Source organism: Mytilus edulis, chromosome 8 (assembly GCF_963676685.1).
Source record: "Mytilus edulis chromosome 8, xbMytEdul2.2, whole genome shotgun sequence".
NCBI lineage: Eukaryota > Metazoa > Mollusca > Bivalvia > Mytilida > Mytilidae > Mytilus > Mytilus edulis.
Genome location: NC_092351.1, coordinates 20,706,633 through 20,718,936, shown reverse-complemented (window position 1 = coordinate 20,718,936; position 12,304 = coordinate 20,706,633). Strand labels below are relative to the sequence as shown.

General features: G+C 34.2%; 1 pseudogene; it reads left to right on the top strand.

Moving 5' to 3' along the window:
- The first annotated feature begins 9,518 nt into the window (after positions 1 to 9,518).
- Positions 9,519 to 11,283, top strand: LOC139485054 (uncharacterized; annotated as a pseudogene).
- The last annotated feature ends 1,021 nt before the right edge of the window (positions 11,284 to 12,304 follow it).

The window sequence follows — 12,304 nt, the reverse complement described above, 5'->3', positions numbered from 1 at the left end:
ATCCAAGAATGTGTGTTTGTATCGTAGCAATAATTTGGAAACGCATACATAACTACTGTAAACAAATTAAAGATAACATAAATATGATCACTAAACACCTTACGGACTATTAATTTTATTTATAAAATCTACATTTCAATAATTACTTTAAAATTACATGTGTTGTGAATATATACCTTCTTTATTACATGTTCTGTAAAACAAAATACCAGTCATCAGCTTTCGTTTTTGATAATGTACCAATTTTACTTCCTGCATTCGTCATGTTAGTTCTTGATAAGTAAAGGTAGATAACTCGAATTTTATTTTGTCAAACGCTCGGTCAAACGAGTAAGTTTTACAGTCAGGTCTTTCGGTTTTAGACAATTCATTATTTCCCGTCGTGGTTCTGTAACTTCACATTCTAGAATGAAAAGCACAATTGATAAATAAAAACCAATATATAACGTTTAAGTATTATAAACAAACCGTGCAAAAAAATAGATGGTTGAATTATAATATAAACTAAACGATTGTCTGTTTGTCTTTTTTTTTTTTTTTTTAGCCATGCTGTTGTTAGTTTATTTTCGATTCATGAGTTTTAATTTCTCTTTATTATCATTCGCCCCTCCTTTTTTTAAATCATCAGGATGTTCCCAATTCAGTTCAATTTTGGCTCAATAATTAAGGTCGAATCCTCTTACTCTTACAGTTAACTTTAATAGCGTACAATGGAGCGATATCAGGTTGAAACTTATAAATAGACTTATTGACAAGGTATAACAAAACGGGTAATGCTATAATGTTTATTTCATAAAGAACTAATAGATGAGTATGTTGTAAATCATTTTGTTTATACATATCTTATACACTGGTTGTAAGTTGATGGTCGTAACGTGAAGTTACGGTTAGCCTTAAATGCTAGACAACTTTAGCGATAAGTTTTCCTTACCCAATTTTTGTGCAATAAAAGATCGATTTGAGCCAAACCGCTTGTCTCCTACACCTTTATCGTGAGTGCATTGATATTGAAATTACATTTGATACATAAAATCATTCGAATTTTCGTACAATACAGTAGCGGATCTAGAAATTTTCATAAGTGGGGGCCCACTGACTGACCTAAGAGGGGGCCCGCTCCAGTCACGCTTCAATGATTCCCAATATAAGCAACCAAATTTTTTCCCAAAAAGGGGGGGCCCCGGGCCCCCTAGCCCCCCCCCCCTAAATCCGCCTCTGCAATAGTCATTCAAAAATTGAAAGAATAAGGTTATACCTTGTAATAGTATATTGGCTCCTAGCTACTCAAACATGTATTTGATTTAATTATTTATTTCACTGTGTAAAGCGGCTAGCAGTATAGAATAGATATCAGCAACCTCCTACATTCGAGGCTAACACAACGTTCATTGCGCTTTTTCCAAATTTTTCAAATTTTGATCTCCAGTTTCAGATATTTGAACATCGATGCACCCGTTTCTCCTCTACAAGATCTGTATAGCCATACACCGTGACACCCCTCATTATTTTATCTAAAAGCCATGGAACAGGCCATTACCCAAATTTATTTCCACATTTTTCAAATTTTGACTCTAGTTTCAGGTACATTGTGTATTTGAACATATATAGCGCCACTTGAAATCATGCTTAAACGATGCGCCCGTTTCTCCTCTACAAGACCTATATAGCCGTAACGGTAATGACACCCCTCATTGTGATCTCTGATTCTTTTTCAAATGTTAATCCCTAGTTGTAGACTTTGAACATAGCGCAACTCGAAACCTTACACAATCGATGTGCTTATTTCACTTCTAAAAGACCTATATAGCCATGCCCCATGACACCACTCATCGTTTATCTATAGAAACTAAGAGAGTTGGCCAATCCGCTGGGTTGTTTCCAAATTTTTCAAATTTCGAACACTAGTTTTAGATTTTTTAACATAGTGCCATTCCTTACTATGCGCAATCGAAACTCCAATTTCATGAAATAAAAAATATTTAATTTCATTAACGGAATCTCTCTAAAAAAATCATGAGTCGCTACGCTCGCCAGAAATTTTACCATTTTGGATAAAGACACTCCTCTGTTGGTAAAGCCAATACAGATTGTAATGGTATTAAATGTTATATTAAGTTATAGTTATTGACCAAGCAAGTCGGTATATGGGATTTCATTTGCACGGCTCGTGTGACCCTAATTAACCCGAACGACGTAGGAGTTCGAGTTCAAGGGTCACACGAGCCGTGCAAATTAAATCCAATATACCGATTTGATTGGCCAATTACTGTTTTAACACATGACGCAATCAATTTATGTGAACGTTTTAGAAATGTGGACGATATTCCGCAATCCACGAATCCTAGGAAAGTTTCTTGAAGGGTAATGAAAGGGAGAAAATATGACTTTGGTAAGTTTTTTTAATAACTTTTTTTTATTTTTAGACTAATTCTAAAACTGCGATTTAATGGTAGATTTTTTATATCGTTTCTTTGACAAAATGTATTACAGGGGCGGATCCAGCCATTTTAAAAGGGGGTCCCAACCCAGAGTAACTATATGTTCCCATTCAAATGCATTGATCGTCCACCACCCCCTGAATCCGCCACTGGAAGTTGAGAACTTGAAATCGTGGTATGAAAAAAATCATAACTGAAAGGGTTATTAAGTTTGGATTAATTGCGCTTGAACTTCTTTTCCTCAATGATATGCGTAGAAAAAGATGTAATATTATTTGAATTTTAAATGTTAAAGATAAACCGAAAATACGCTTCTCTTCCCAATCTTTTACTGCTCCACCCCATAAATTTCTTTTCATCTACTGTATTAATTCTTAAGACACGTCCATCTGAATGAAGTCTGATTGATCCCCAGCTAATCCCCCTGTTTTGAAACAAACTTAAATATGATCCTCATGAAATTCGATCCAAAAATAGTCACTTTATACATTTGTAGGAATAGATATTCAAAAAGTCGTTACAAATTGCATTGAGTCTAAAACGAATCCAAATTAGATTTCTGTTATTCGGATGTTCTTAGATACATTTCTTTTTTGGCAGAAATTACCAAAAATTGTTACTATCTTTCTGACTTTAAAACACTGATTTAAGATTTAAGTCCCAGCTTAAATAAAATAAAAAAGGTAGAAGAAACCTTTCTTTTTTTCCTATTTTGAAACTACGATGTTTGTTCAAAGTTCAACTTTGACGTAATTTTAAGGCAGATGTCGGATTCGGGGGTTGTAGTCCAGTCGAATTGTGAAAAAATTGCTCAGAATGTGGTAAAAGCATCAAACTTTGCAGAGTGTTAGTTGAGGTCATAACTAACATTTTTAGCTATGGACCCAATTTAGAAAATCAAAATGGCGGCTCTGGGCGGCCATTTTGAAATCATGTCCAAAAAAATAATAAAAATAATTAGAAAAAAATATGAAAAATATATTTCTTTACCAATTTTGATAAACTTTCGTATTTCTTATGACAGAGAATATCAACTGAGGACTATTGAAGCATTTAGTGGCCATCTTGAATGGTGGCCATCTTGGAAACGTAAATTTCCAATATATCATTATTCGCTATCCTAAATTTTTTTTTGTATTAATATTAAGTTTTATTTGCATTTACAACTAGTTTTGCTAATCATTTATTTATGACTGTTAATATAGGATATATTCACCAAGTGCTCAAATAAGCTATGCGTATGTAAACACGGTTAACAAATAAATGTATGTAAAGAAATACGTACATTCTTTTAATTGCAGTTAAGCATATAGGGCTCAGTTACTTGTTTACCTTCAAAAAATGTGTATATACAATATGAGTTATGACCACTGTATGTTGAAAAGGAAAACTGCGTAGCTATTAAAATCACTGGAGCTGAAAAAAATAATAAAAAAAATAGACTGGAAAGAATTCCGTAACGCAAAGAGAGGACACGTAAGGATTTGCAATGCCAGGCAAATACAAAAAGAGCAGACATAGACATTTGAGCTGGTAATCAGTCAGTTGTTGTAAGCATAAAACTGTTCCAAGTTGATGAAGGACATGTAATGGGAGAATCACAAGGCAAAAGGTAATAATCCTTTCAAGGCAAATCTTAAGATGAAAATATATTTTGTCAGGAAAAACGAAAAAAGTCTGATGAGTCACGGATTGAAAAAAAAACAGTAAAATAACCAGCCACAATTGTGATGAATCAACAAGAACAATGACTGCAGGGTGTTTTGTTTTTCTTTCTTTTTGATGAGGTATCTGACTATCATTCATCATCAAGCATCGACAATTATGATCGACAATAGTGTACGTTACTGTCACTTGAACTACTAACCATTGTTCTTTTAGCCAGACTCAGTGCAGGAGATTTATATTTCAAGAGCAGATAACATGCTAAATGTTTGTTAAAACTGCACGATTAGACAATTAGACGGAATTCGAGAAACAGAATGAAAGTCAAGAATCTGTTATCCATGGAATGGGCCTCGCCAAAATGATAGAAAACAGTGACGGCTACAGTCTGGAATTGTTTTAATATTTGAAATTGATGATATCTGTAAATTGTACAGTGAATGTTCTTAGTAAATATGAGTTGTTATGAAAGGAATGATCAATACAACACTTCTAAAAATTGAAAACTAGCTGCCATAGATGATATGCAAGCACACATGAATAGTTGCGTCTTTCTCTGGATTCTCAACGAATATGTTAGGGATGTTCTGAAAAAGGCCATGTCTTTTAGTCGTGATGGTGAAGGCCTCTTCATAGTCAAAGTAACTAGAATAGTTTGAAGAGTGAGGCTTGCTACTATAAAAAGGTTTACAGGGACACTCAATATAGGCTTTCAAAATGAATCAGTTCCACAATCTTTGAGACATCTTACTCTCTATCCGATGGCTGATAAATTTCAGTTGTATCCTTTCGACTACTAGTTGCACAATTGAACTATTATAGCTGAGAAATGGTATGTTTGTCTGCCACTCAACGATATAACTGGACTGTGTCACGATGGTATGCCATCATGTATCATTCTTACTGAGGAAACTTATGTCTGTTGGACTGATTCGTGTCAACAGCGTTTACTGAGGGTCCCTGTAAAGCTATTTTTAGTATCAAGCATATATATATATTTGTCTGCTATGGCTATGGTGATGCCTTTATTTTTACCCTTTTATAAAGAGGTCTGTTCTAGAGCGTCACGAATACCTTTGTTGAAAATCAAGAGAACTAATTTATCTTGCTTGTATGCTTGCTATGGCAGCTACATTCCAATTTTGTTAACAGCGTTGTATCAGTTCTTCCTTCCATGAAAACTCCAAGTTGTTCCAGGCGTTAACTGTAAAATTTAGCGTGATGTGCAAGCTTGGAGATTAGTACAATACCTCTTCCAGACCGTGTGCCATCAATGTATTTTATTATTTTGGAAAGCATAGCTCTAATGATAAAAGATTCCTGGCTTTCTTTCTGTGTCTTGTACTCTCTGATTTGCTATGTTGTCAAGTTTTATCAATCATCAAGCAGGATATTAGTGAGTTGACATCTTCAGCACTTACTTTGGCTAGGGGAATATGTCTTGTAGTACAGGTGTACAGTCATGCCCTATTTTTGTCGATTTGAAAATGTCGATGTATCATGGAGATCTTCAGATACATCACCACAGAAAAAATACACTGCAGTCATTGATTTGGTTGATCCAGTATTACCTTACATTGTCTGGTTACTTATTGTTTTCTTTCAATTGGCAACCTATCTAGTATGTTTTCCCTTTTACTGATGAAATATTTTGAGATCTGAACATTTGTTTGACATGAGTTGTGCCATTATGCCTTGTGATTCTGGAGTGCTTCTGCAGTTCCATAGCCCTCATTCAACTGTTTTGAATTGAGCGAAAGGAAAAGCATTTCAAAACCCAACATCTTTATATGTTTGCATCAAAAGAGTGATTGCCAGCTCAAATGTATATGTCTGTTCCATTTGTATCTGCTTGGCATTGCAAACCCTCACATGTCCTCTCTTGTCGTTTCACACATTCCTTACAGTCTAATCGCCCATAATGTTCTTCTGATATCTAGCCCCAGAGTTTTCGAAATCTACAATTTGTATCTTTTCCAACAAAAACTTTCGGTCATAAATTATATCATGTATACGTAATTTCTGTTTTAAAAAGTTACTTAGGCAAACATGTAAGTAACAAAAATTCTGATACTGATATCTTTATTTTGTAAACATGTGCATGCCTTATCTGACTTCTTTGTGAATATCAAATATAAAAAATGTATGAATGCAAACAGTGAATTAATAAGATAAGCAAATAATGATATATTGGAAAATCATGTTTTCAAAATGGCCATCATTCAAGATGGCTACCCAAAAAAAAATCAATATATATGAAGTTCTCAGATGACAGGCCTTGTCATCTGTGATGAATATACCATATGACTATATAATAACTTCCTGCAGTAAGCGCTCAACTTATACATGTTATAAGTCAAAGTGAACACGGTTCCTAAGGAAATGCAAATGTGTAAAAAAAGTATTAAGTAGTACTACGATATGTAAACGTGGATGACAATGTGATCGAATATGATAGACAGAGTGTGATTTGGTAAAACATATACATTTCATTTATTGTTAGATATTTTTAACGTCAATTGAAAACATTTGCGTAATTGATGTTCTTTTAACATTACTTGCATGATATGTAAGTCATTATGTCTGCAACCAAGGTTTTTGAAAGTTTTTTTAAATGAGCAATATCAACAAAACGAATTATCCTGTAATCAGACAATTATTATAAACGACAGGTATACACATATTTTCTTGCTTTATTTGTACTTGTAAAATAAAATCTCCTGTTATTCTATGTTGAACAAGCGGTGGAACGAATATTGGTTTTAGAGTAATAGTTCATTTTATGATCCTCTTCGTGGTCCGCGTTTTAATGCTATTATACCCGATACACAACAGAAGAATAACTCGGGGAGGGGGGTATGCTCACTTTTTTTCCTATTTATATAGCTCAAACAAATACATTTGTATATCTTCGACAATGCATTTTTTTTTATTTTTATCGAAAAATGACTACATATTTTGGCTTAAAAAATCAAGACTTTTCAAGATGGCCGCCATTCAATATGGGAGATATTTCCAAAACTTTTGTTCAACAAGACAATTGAAATCGGCACTGTTGTTCTATTAACCAGGTTTCATGTCAACATCTTCTCTAATATCATTTTCATGATTTTTTGTTATTAATCTACAAAGATTTAACGGCCGCCATTTTAAAATGGCCGCCTCGTCCACAAATTTCGACTTTCAGAGTGGGTCCATAGCTTGAAATGTTGTCCATGACATATACTACTACTATGCCAAATTTCATGCTTTTACCACAATCTGAGCAATTTTGTCAAAAATCTGCACAAATCGACTGGACTATTGTTGGAGCGAATAGGTCGTTCACCCTTGGATTGGACAAGGTATCGTGTTGTAGCATTATCAATATTATTTTTAGTCTTGCTACACACGCTGATATTTTTTTTTTTATTTTATAGAAAAACGTCTCTTTCAAAATTCAGGAACCGACCCTAATGGTAAAAATAGATTTAAACTGTGCAGTATATCTGATGTAGTTAATGCACACCTTTGCTGTGCATTATCCAGATTATAGCACAGTAAGAACAAAGAGATTTTACCCTTGTCATGTGTTAAGAGAATATTCATGTATTCGAGACTTCATTTTGACTACTCTATTTGTTTGATGGTGCCGTATGTGTATCTTATATATACAAAGGTGATTTGACAGCCATTTTATGCAAATCTTAATCCTTAAAGTTGAGCTATGAGATTTCTACTGACTGGATTATAGAAACTAGTTCAATTTACTATGCGAACACGTTAGCAAGAGTGCAATCAAGTCAAGACGAAATAAGCATTTCTTGTGTAATACATTTCGAAGTCTTAAAATTTTAAACCACGATTTATTAACAATTTTTTAACCATTATATTAACAATTTTTTAACCATTATATTAACAATTTTTTAACCATTATATTAACAATTTTTTAACCATTATATTAACAATTGTTTAACCATTATATATATAATTTCTTTCGTTTGAACGTAGTGAATAAGAGTGAAATTATTTTCTCTTGTTTGTTCATGATGTATGTAGGTGTCGTGCTTATCGCACGGTCATTTTTCCCGCCAAAACGGGGGTTTTGGTCATTCAGCACGACAGCGCCGAACCGTCAACACACATTTATCTAAAGTTTAATTCTTAAGTAAGTTGGTAAATTTTTTGTAATGTCGGACCCTGAAGAGATGGAAACCCCAGAACAGGAGGTGTCTCTTAGAGACGTTATGAAAGCTGTTAAAACCCAGGGTGAATTTAACGAAAAACTTAGGAAAGACATTTCCGAATTAAAACATGAAGTTCACGGGTCTACCGTTGCAGTTGCTTCCCAGGTTAAAAAGTTAAAAAATGAATCTCAATATATTTGGAAATATGAGGGAAATAAGGTTCAATTTCTACTAAATACTGAATTTTTAGAAGACCTGACACAAGCTATTTGGGCCATTGATAATTCAAAGACCGACTACGCACGGGAAACTATTACTGAAGTAATTGACAAGATTAAAAGACGAAATAAACTTGTTAAGATTGCCGATAGTAGTGAAGGGGGTTGGGAGACTGTTAGGCAATATGAAAGTAATCCAGTGGCCAGTAACTCCGACGATGAGAGCAAAATTAATAAAGCTGAGAGTAGGGCGATACGTAAACGTAATGCAAAAGGAAAAAAGTCTGCTTCTAAGAAGGCTAATTATTCTGCTCCCAGTACTCCTTCTCAATTTGTTGATACTTTCCAAACAAAAAATCAGCCCTTTCGTGAACCCCAGTCATGGTACAATGGTCAAGCCTTGTATCAAAATCAACCCAGCACGAGCGGATATCAACGACAAAATAGACAAGGTGCATGTTATGGTTGTGGATCGTTCCAGCACTGGAGAAGCCAGTGTCCCTTCAATCCCAGACCTATCCAGCCAAAATCGAAATAGTACAGACTTTATAAAAGATGAGTATAATTGTAGCATAGATTATTTAATTGAAAATAATACAACTAAAGTATCTTCGATAAGTGACTCGGATAATCTTACTAATGATTACTACGAGTATGAACAGGGACAGGCACATATTATTGTGAAGGACAGGCTTAAAAGTCACTATTCTTTTTGGAAAAATATTGGTTGTTATGATTATATTTTAGATACTATTTTGAATGGTTACAAAATTCCTTTTTACAGTACCCCTCCTTCTATATGCTTAAAAAACAATCGATCGGCAATCATCCATAGCGAGTTTGTTACCGAAGCTATACATGATCTTCTTATAAGGGGTTTGATTGAGGAATGTGAATTTCAACCTCGTGTTGTAAATCCTCTTACAGTTTCAGCGTCGGACGGTAGGAAAAAACGCCTTATTTTAGACCTCCGTCATGTTAACAAACATCTTTGGAAATCAAGTGTAAAATTTGAAGATGTTCGTATAGCCATGCAGTTTATCACAAACAATTCTTTTTGTTTCCAGTTTGATATTGTGTCGGCATATCACCATGTGAATATTTTTATGCCACATACAGAATTTTTAGGGTTTTCCTGGAGGCATAAAAACACCGAAAAATGGTATAAGTTTTTGGTTCTCCCGTTTGGACTTTCGTCAGCATGTTATATATTTACTAAGATCACAAGACCACTTATAAAAAAGTGGAGGGGTGAAGGTAAACAAGTTTTAATGTACCTAGATGATGGTTTAGGCACTCATACGGACGAAGAAACTTGCAAAACTATGTCCAATCAAGTGAGACAAGATTTAATTCAGAGTGGATTTGTTCCTAAAAATGAAAAATCTAAATGGTCACCTATGAAACTTTTGGTATTTTTTGGGTTATTCAATTGACACAAACCGTGGCACTATAACCATTCCGAACGAAAGAGTTCAAAAGGTTTTAAAAACTATTGCTGACGTTGAATATTATGTATCTAAACATGGCAAAGTCCATGCACGATTGGTTGCTTCTTTAGTGGGACAAATAGTGTCCATGTCATACGTCATTGGTAACGTTGCTTATATCATGTCTAAACATTTAAGCAATGATATTTTAAGTATGACTTCGTGGAATAGTTGTATTGTTTTATCAACAGAAAGCTTGATACAAATTAAATTTTGGAGAGAAAATTTAGAACACGTAAATGTTAAAAAGTTTTCTTCAGATGTGTCATGTCAATCTGTAGTTTATAGTGATGCAAGCAATACAGGATATGGTGGCTATGTTGTAGAAACACCTTTTAATATAGCACATGGTATGTGGTCCGAATGTGAGGCTTCAAAGAGTTCTACGTGGAAAGAGCTAAATGCTGTTAGAAATATTCTATTATCTATGATCAATGTATTAAAAGATAAACGAATTAAATGGTTCAGTGATAACCAGAATGTAGTAACTATTGTGGAAAAAGGTAGTATGAAACCTGAGTTACAGGATATTGCTATGTGCATTTTTGAGAATTGTTTGATACATAATATATCTATCGATGTAGTTTGGGTTCCTAGAACCTTGAATGAGAAAGCGGATTTCATCAGTCGTATTATTGATTATGACGATTGGGGTATTGACGAACAGTTATTTATGTATGTAGATTCCCTATGGGGACCTCATGAGATAGACTGGTTTGCAAATGATGACAATCATAAGTTAACGGTATTTTATTCCCGTTATTGGACGGTGAACTCGATGGGTATCGATGCATTCACTATTAACTGGCAAGGTGCCAATGGTTGGTTTGTACCACCTGTATGTTTAGTGTCTAAAGTAATAAGTTACATGAGGCAATGTTTTGCTCATGGGACACTTGTTTTACCTTTATGGAAGTCGGCAAGCTTTTGGCCGATGCTATGTCCTACGGGTGAAGGGTTCATTAAAGAGGTGAAAGGCTGTATAGATTTACCTACTAACAAGAAATTCTATACTTCTGGTAAAGGGAATAAATCAGTATTTGGAAATATTGATTTACCCTTCAGGGTGTTGGCTTTGAGACTTGATTTTGAACCTTTTTAACAACTAATATAAAAGTTCTTGAGTTGGTGGCGGTAATGTTACAGTAGGCCTGAGGGGCTGTGGTGGTGGTTTAATCTTAAGTGAAATGCGAGACGAGTTATATGAACATTAGATTGTGAAATTGTTTATATACAAATTGTATGTGCTTTGTACATTATGTTTTAATGTGATTTTTATTTTTACATATGTTTTTGCAGGCTTTCCAAAGCGATCTGTTGGAATAACCTGATACTTTGATTGAGAAAATCCATTTACTTCCTGATCTGTTAACCGAAAGTAAATCTAACAACACCGTTCAAAATTATTATTATGGTTTTTTGAGATGGAAAAAATGGGCTTTATCTAATGGAATATCTAGTGAATTTATTTTACCGGCCAAACCAATACATGTGGCTATATATTTAGCATGTTTAGTGCAAAAAAATCGTACGCCCAGTCCTATCAATCAAGCGTTTTATAGTATTAGATGGGCACATAAAATTATTAGTGTTATTTCTCCTACAGATTCTGATTTAGTGAAAAATATTCTTGAAGGAGCTAAGAGACGTCTATCTGTTCCGATTAAAAAGAAAGAACCGATCACTCCAGATATGCTTTCACAGATGTTCGACAGGTTATATTGTGAAAATAATCTTTACAACCAGCGTACTATTTCTGCTTGTTTGTTATCTTATTCTGGTTTTTTACGTGTTTCTGAATTGCTGAATTTGAAAACCTGTGATATTTAATTTTTTCTAAGTCATATGTCAGTATTCATACAGAAAAGTAAAACGGATATTTACAGAGATGGTGATCGAATAATCATTGCGAGAACCGGGAATAAATTATGTCCTGTGAAGAACTAGGAGAGTTTTTTAGAATGGAGCAATAATCCACTTGATACTGATGTTTTCGTATTTCGTAATTTGACAAAAACCAAGGAAAATTATGTGTTCCGAAAAGAAAACAAACCTCTTTCTTATACAAGAATGCGAGAGCTATTTATAGAAGCATTTTCTCCGATTGTGCCAAATATAAAATCTTTTGGCCTTCACAGTCTAAGGTCCTGTGGAGCTTCTGCAGCTTGTAATTTTGGTATTTCTGATAGACTTTTCAAAAGGCATGGACGTTTAAGGTCGGAGACAGCAAAAGACGGTTACGTTAAGGACGCGTTTTCGGACAGAATGTTAGTTTCAAAAAATTTGGGTCTTTAGTATATTTTTTCAAAAATTATATTATTAGTCCT